Source organism: Protopterus annectens, chromosome 14.part0 (genome assembly GCF_019279795.1).
Source record: "Protopterus annectens isolate FY-2018-M chromosome 14.part0, PAN1.0, whole genome shotgun sequence".
NCBI classification, from domain to species: domain Eukaryota; kingdom Metazoa; phylum Chordata; order Ceratodontiformes; family Protopteridae; genus Protopterus; species Protopterus annectens.
The window spans coordinates 944,166,722-944,173,931 of record NC_056748.1 but is presented as its reverse complement, the minus strand read 5'-3'; the positions used below and the strand labels follow the sequence as shown (position 1 = coordinate 944,173,931).

Below are 7,210 nucleotides of genomic sequence, written 5' to 3'. Positions count from 1 at the left end.
TGATTTTGGATAGAATGCTTATTTCAAGCCTCTTTTTTTTTTAATTTTGGCCTGATCCCATTTGCGTGCAGCTGCCCTACACTTAAACAGCCGAAATCATCTAAAAGAAAAATAAAAGTTATTTTTTCTGCAACTGTTTTCCATGCCAATGGCTATATATTTGGCCACTGGCATGCTTCACACATTATATACACCCTTTATTTGGAGATGTCATGGCTCCATTTTGTAGTTTGCAGAAATGTACTGGGTTACTAAACGATTACATTTCTGCAGACTGCACTAGTCCTGCACGGCTGACTGCCAGCTTCCTGGATCACAAATTCACCTCATTTGCATGGTTTTCACCTGCAAATGTGGTAATTTGTATACAGGAGCTGTGTCCGTGCAGGAATAGTGCAGGAGCACTCATGCACGTCCCAGGAGCTTATTCCTGGATCGCACGGCAGCCATATTGCCTGCAGCAGCTCTTGCACTATTCCTGCATGCCATGCAGAGCTTGATAAATCCTGGGGATAGAGTACATACTTTTAAAGTATCAGCAAAATGCACATCTAGGAACTTAATATAGCTGGCCCAGTGCTTTGCACGTTCATCATTTTATACTGGCAAATGTAAGCATTTAATTATGGAATGTATTAAAGAGCATATTTATGCAATGCATTAAAAAAGATTATAAAAATGTATTAGCCAACTATCAATTGGAGAAAGGTGATATATACTCACTACGGTGGAGTGTCTTGTTCTTCTTTTAAATATTGATAGAAAACAGTTTCACAATAATGAGTGAAGAACAAAGAAAAAATAGTAAGGAAATTTTAGAATATTATAATGAGATTATGTTAAGGATTTTAAACTCTAATAATATTGTTAAAGATAGGAAAAGGTAGTATGAGGACAATATGGCATCTTATGTTAACACATTTCTAGGGTTGAATCATAAAACTAAAAAAGCAATTAAATAAAGGAAGAGATTTGGAGATTTGGTAGTCTGGTAAGGTAGAGACTGATTTTAAATAAACTGCCTGTTAAAGGAGACATGAAGTACAAAGTGATGAATAAAATATTATATTACTGTTGTAAAAATGAGGAAACGTCAAGGCAAGTTCAGAGGTTATAAGTGTATATGAAAGAAATTTGTAAAAGCATGGTCTTGTTTGGATATTATGAAAGTGAATGTAAAGAAGTGAAAGAAAATGATATGACAATGTTTTATGTGAGTTTGGAAATATGGAAAGCCAGAACTGATGAGTCTCTATTTAATAAAAGATGGATATTAGTATTAAGGAAAACTGAAACTTGGTTATGGCAAAAGGAATAGGTATCAAAGGATTTAAATAAATATTTTGTTTTATAATGGATAACATTTTTAAGGTGCAATGTACATGCATACAGGTGTATATGTAAATATGAGTTAAAATTAAAAAAAAAGACCACTACTTTTTAATAATTATGAAATATTTTTTGTCCAGCTGAGACATCATCAACTCAAGCAAATGAGACCTCAGTTTAACATGTCATTGGAAGGATGGTATACACAAGAATGCCACACTGCAGTGTCAGTAAAAGAAAATGAATCCTGTTACCTGGGGTGGGAATAGACCCCATAACCTTCTAATCTTACATTGTCAAAGGTAAGTGTGGTACCTGTTGACATTGCAACTAATTACTGACAGCTCTCAAAATTCAAACCATCAAGCAAGGTTACAGACAAAGTATAATGTAGACAGATGTGTTTCTGTTTGATATTGCATAACTTCTTCAATCCATATCAACTCTTACTGGTGTTGCTAGTAACCATTTTATGTTTACAGATCAAGGGGTATAGTCTATCCTGGTCCTCCATAATTCCATGGCTGCATCTGATATAGTGGATCATAGCATCTTGATTGAACATGTTTACCATGGTTTCTCTTCTAGCAAGTATCCTGTGGGATGCAAAATTCCAGAGTCTGGCATTGGCACTGTTGTTGATGTGTATATGCTGCCCCTTTAAATGTCCTTTGCAGAAGAGGTGTTTGCTGTCATTCCAATGCAGATAATATTAAGATATAACTCTCCTTCTCTCTAGAGTCTCTACCTTTTTTCTCTTCAGAATTGTTTGGTGTCTATTCTTGCTTGAAGCTCAACTTCTCCAAGACCAAAGAAGTGCAGGTACATGCCACTGTACGACCACTTCATCTTCTTGCCCTTCCCCCTCCTATTATATATAGGGGAATGTATGGGACTTTGTGTCTCAAATCCATTTTTCTTGACACTGAAGGTCTATGTATCAACTGTCATCAAGACACATCATGTTTTATGAAATATTTCTCAATCCCAGGCCTTAATTCCAGTTCAGACTTAGGTACAATGATTCCTGCCCTAGGGCCTTTTTTCTATACCACTGGTTTGCGCTTTATCTAGGGCTACCAGATGGTGACTTGACTTGAATGCAGACAGGAAAACAATTCAGTGGTGAATTTATTAACAGGTAGTTCCCATTTTTGTCATATCACTCTGTCAAGTACAGACAGATACATTTTTTAAATGTTCCTAGTCCTATCAAATCATAGTTGTTTTGCACCACACTTACATGAAACAACCTCTAGTTCTTTATGTCCAAGCAAGGATCCTTAGGTCATCAGGGGAGAGGCTAACTACTCTGATGATTCACCTAAAATGCTTGGAGTACGTAGCTCTTCTTAACTGTGCACAATTCCCATGGCGCTAGCTACCTTATCGGATTTGTTCTAATAACTCAGTTGAGTATTTTAAGAGATTCCTGCAGTACCATTTTTTTTCTTAAGTTTATACCAATCCGTCATGATGTGCTGTGCTAAACATGATAGACTCCTTAGCCAAAGTTGTTTTACTTTTTCATCTACATGCGATTTTTTTCTATTATATGCTGTTACATCTGTGTTTTTATATATTTAGGTTTGCAATATCCTTAATTAAACATTTAAATACTTTAGATGAAATCATACAATTTTAATCTAATCATTTTATTTAAATTATTTAAATGCCATCTGCCAAACAAGTAAATAAACACAAATGCTAAAAGGTATTAGAGAATGAGTGAACTGTACATTGCCATTCTGCTAGGAGAATGAACATTCTCCAGTAGGGTGCTAATGTGCCGGTAATACTCACTCAAAAACAGGAACATATTAAGATGTAGAAGTTCAGATATTAAAAAAAGTAAACTGCTGACATTTTTTACACAGCAAGAGTAAAACTAAAAAATAAAGAAAGAAAGGAAAACGAAAGCGAAGCCAGCATATGTGTATGAATGAGTGCATGTGTGTGTATGTTTCTGTGTGCAAGTAAGAGCGTGTGTGCTCATGTGCATGAACGTGCAAGTAAGAGTGATTACTGACTGAAAATGGCAGTCAGTCAGCATGGGGGTACAAAACTGTGTTAATAGACTGTAAAATTTAATAACAGAATAAATTAAAAAAGAAGAAACGTGTGTGTGTGTGTGTGTGTGTGTGTGTGTGTGTGTGTGTGTGTGTGTGTGTGTGTGTGTGTGTGTGTGTGTGTAGGTATATGCATGCTTAATAGCAACAAATTTGTCTGTCACCAGCATTTCCTTGACCGTACTTGTCTTTCGGTTTCTCCCATTAGAGGACGCCACACTGGATCACCAGTCCGCAGATTGATTGGCAGTGGAGTTTTTATGGTGTTGAGTTGGCAGCCCGGTGCCCAACCTTCACAGAAGGCACACAGATGCACCTACTGCATGTCTTTAAAACTCACTTCACCACAGGGAGGACATGCAGACTCTGCACAGAAGGACCTTAATCCTCAGCAATCTATAAAATTGTAAATTGTTACTTTATTGGATAGAGCAACATTATGTGATAAAATCAGCTGCAGCAAATAAGTACTGGGAGGGGGTTGGTAGTTGCAATAACTTGATTTTTTTTCATTCTGTGATATATCTAAGTTTTATTTACTAAAAACAGTCTGTAAATGCTCTGTGTGTGTGTGTGTGTGCGTGCATGTGTGCATATGTGTGTGTGTGTGTGTGTGTGTGTGTGTGTGTGTGTGTGTGTGTGTGTGTGTGTGTGTGTGTGTTTCTATATATAATGCCCATCCAGGGGTTAAGAGACCAGGACAAAATAGGCAAGAAACAACTTATCCAGATGTGAACTACCAGCAGCCCACAAACTGGATGATCTGAGTGGTCTACTTGGACCATACAGTCTTGGCAACTGTTCTAACTATTGAGGACCACAATTGTGAATTACAAGGTAGGCAAGAATCAATATTTTAAATACATTTCTCATCACAAATGGCAGCCACTACAGATCCTGGAAAAAACTGTACAATTTGACTGTTTCAAGCTGTTCCTCTCAATAACCTAGCCCATATATTCCCATATATCCTCCTAATTAACCTTATTATTGTATCAGGGAATCCAAATGCTTTTATTGCCCTCCTCATAAAATCCCATCTTACTCTGCAGAATGCTTTCTTGAGATCAAAGCCCACCACCAGCAGTATTTTCCCTCTCTCTGTTTCCCCCTGGATAATCGTTCTTTTACTAATTTTGTCAAATGTTTGCCTCCCCTCCACAAAAACACATTGCTACATATCTCAATTTTGGCAACACATTTGTTATTCTTAGAGCTAGTATAGATGTAAACACTTCATAATCATAGTTTAAAATTGAAATACGCCAATATTAAGCTGGGTCTGATAGGCCTTTCCATCTTTAGGCATTAAACCACTACAGCTTTCTTCCAGGATTTTGGTGCATCCTAGCCTTTTAAAATACTATTAAACAAAACCTTACAGGTCATTATCACTTTCTTAACTCTTAGTTTCCAAGCTTCCACAGGATTACCATATTTTCCTAGAAAATTTCCTGCATATTGATTATATGTCACCATTTTTATCACATCTTCTCCAATCTTAACCGTTAATTTTTGAGCCTCATCTGCCTCTAATCTTTGTGCTTTTTCTTGATTTCCATATTTTTCTGCTTTACACATATTTACATAAAATTTCTGAAATATCTCTAATACTTTTACATGATCTCTGGTTATTTTTCTTGTTATAGGCTTCCTTAGTTTGAAAACAACCCTTCCTGCTTTCTGTTGTATAAGTCATTGTGCCAAAAGTTTTTGTGCTCTGGAGTTATTATCAAAAACAGTTGCTTAACAGCAATCTTCCTAAACTCGTGCATATTATCCAGATACTCCCTTATTTTCTCTTTAGCACTCTGCATTTGTGCTTCTTTGTGTTCTGCAAAATTCCCCTTATTCTGCAATACTTTAACCTTTGTGAGCCCTTCTCTAACTCTTTTTATTTTATTTCTACCCTATATTAAGCTCCACTTTCATTTTATCCTGCTCTCTAAATATAAAATCTGAAGAAATTTCTACTTTCCCTAATAACTTTACTACCTATTCCTTAAATTCCTCTCTTTTTTAACATGTAGGTGAGAACAGGTAGGCACTTGTGTCTCATTTTTACTTAATTACCCTGCATTTTTATCTTCATTGTTACTGGCATATGATCTGAAATAGTTATTGAATGTGTGTCAAAGCCTTCAAATAAATGCATATTTTCCCGTCAAATATAATTTCTGTCTACTTTATCCAAGTTATTGTACCTTGAGGAATAATACATAAATTCTCTCGGAGTTCCTACTACTGAATTCATGTTTTCCATGCCAAATATTTTCATAAATTTCTTCAGAATCTGCACTGTTTTGTTATATTTCTCTTCTCGCTCCCTCAGATACATCTTTGCCGTTACAAATCAAGTTTCAGTCCCCACCTACAGCTAATATTTCCTGCTGAAAGCTGATTAGTTCTCCCCAAATTTTAGCTCCATGATTGCAGTTTTAGACAGAATATAAATACATGCCAACATAATCCTTCTCCCTTACCAGTAGTCCCTTACTACCACAAATATACCATTAATATCCATTTTTTCCTCTTCCATCGCTACTGGAGCTCCTCTAGCAATTAGTATAAGTATTCCCTGTTTCCTTTGTCCCTGATTTTCTGCTGAATATCCATCCTTAAATCCTTTATCAAATTTACATGTTTTTTCCAAATATGTCTCATGTAGCATTGATATTTACAGTCTGCATTTCTTAATATAATTCAGTACTTTTCCATTTTTGTCTATACCTGTGAGGCCATTCATGTTCCAAAATATTATGTAGTCATTATGATAAGAAATTATTATTCCCACCTATTATATATGACAGCTTTTTAAATGTCTATTTTCAGCTATTTTGTTACATGCACCCACTAAATGTTTAGCAGGTTGATCTTTTATACAGTTGTTTCTTGTCATCTCCATTTGAGCTTATGTCACCTTTTATAAGACTTTTGGTTTTACTGAATCATAGGATTATAGGATCCTAGGAGGTTACTAGGCTAATGGTCCTAGGGCCCTTACAAGCCTAGCCAAGTAAACCCCTATTCCCGAGTATCAAGGTATTAAGCAGAACTTAGTCAACAAGAGGGACACAAGTGAAAATCCCAGGGCGAATTTGGGGTTTCCCATCTAATCATCCAAATTTTACTTAAATAGGGTCAGCAAAAGCTCTGCTTCACCTGAATTGGAACTTTGTTCCAGAGGAAGGGTAACCTCTATGAGACATCTGTATCTTCAGCAAGTCCTGTTGATGTTACATACTAGGTTGAGCTCCCTAGAGCATGTGCATCTTATTCCATTTGATTTACAAATATGTAGCATTTCCATTAGAAAAGGATTTCCATTAGAGCAGGATCTGTGATTGCTTTATGCAAGATAGAGATTTCCTCTCAGTAATCTGTATAGTGACAATGATTTCAGTCTGTCAATGTAGGACATATGCTGAAAACCCTGAATTTTCTATATAAGAAACTTTTGAGGTCTTCCAGTTGCTGCAGGTGCCTGGTAAGGAACATACCAAAGGTAGCAGTGTACTCTACTATTGTCCTGAAGAGTGAGGAGTACAGGTGGGTTATAACCTGTTTTGTTCTGGATGCAATGCCCTTACTTGTGAGGTGGGCAGCTTAGAGAGACTTTCTTACCACTGTAGAGACATGGTGGTCAACGGAAAAGTTGCTGTCAAACTGTGTGCCCAAATCTCTCACCACTGATTGCATGCTTAGGGTGCTATTATTAATGTGATAATCTGCAGGGATATCACCCTTGTTGGTGAGGATGATAATGCATTTTTTTCATTGAGTTTTAGCCCATGACTTTGGCACTGGTCATT

At 36.4% G+C, this 7,210-nt stretch overlaps 1 long non-coding RNA gene across 1 annotated transcript in view; it reads left to right on the top strand.

Annotated features, from left to right (window-relative positions):
• Positions 1-1,490: 1,490 nt before the first annotated feature.
• Positions 1,491-7,210, top strand: part of LOC122788820 — a 198,017-nt gene continuing 192,297 nt past the window's right edge. The window contains exon 1 of the long non-coding RNA XR_006362744.1: positions 1,491-1,631. This is a non-coding gene — a long non-coding RNA (uncharacterized LOC122788820). The remainder of the gene's footprint in view (positions 1,632-7,210) is intronic.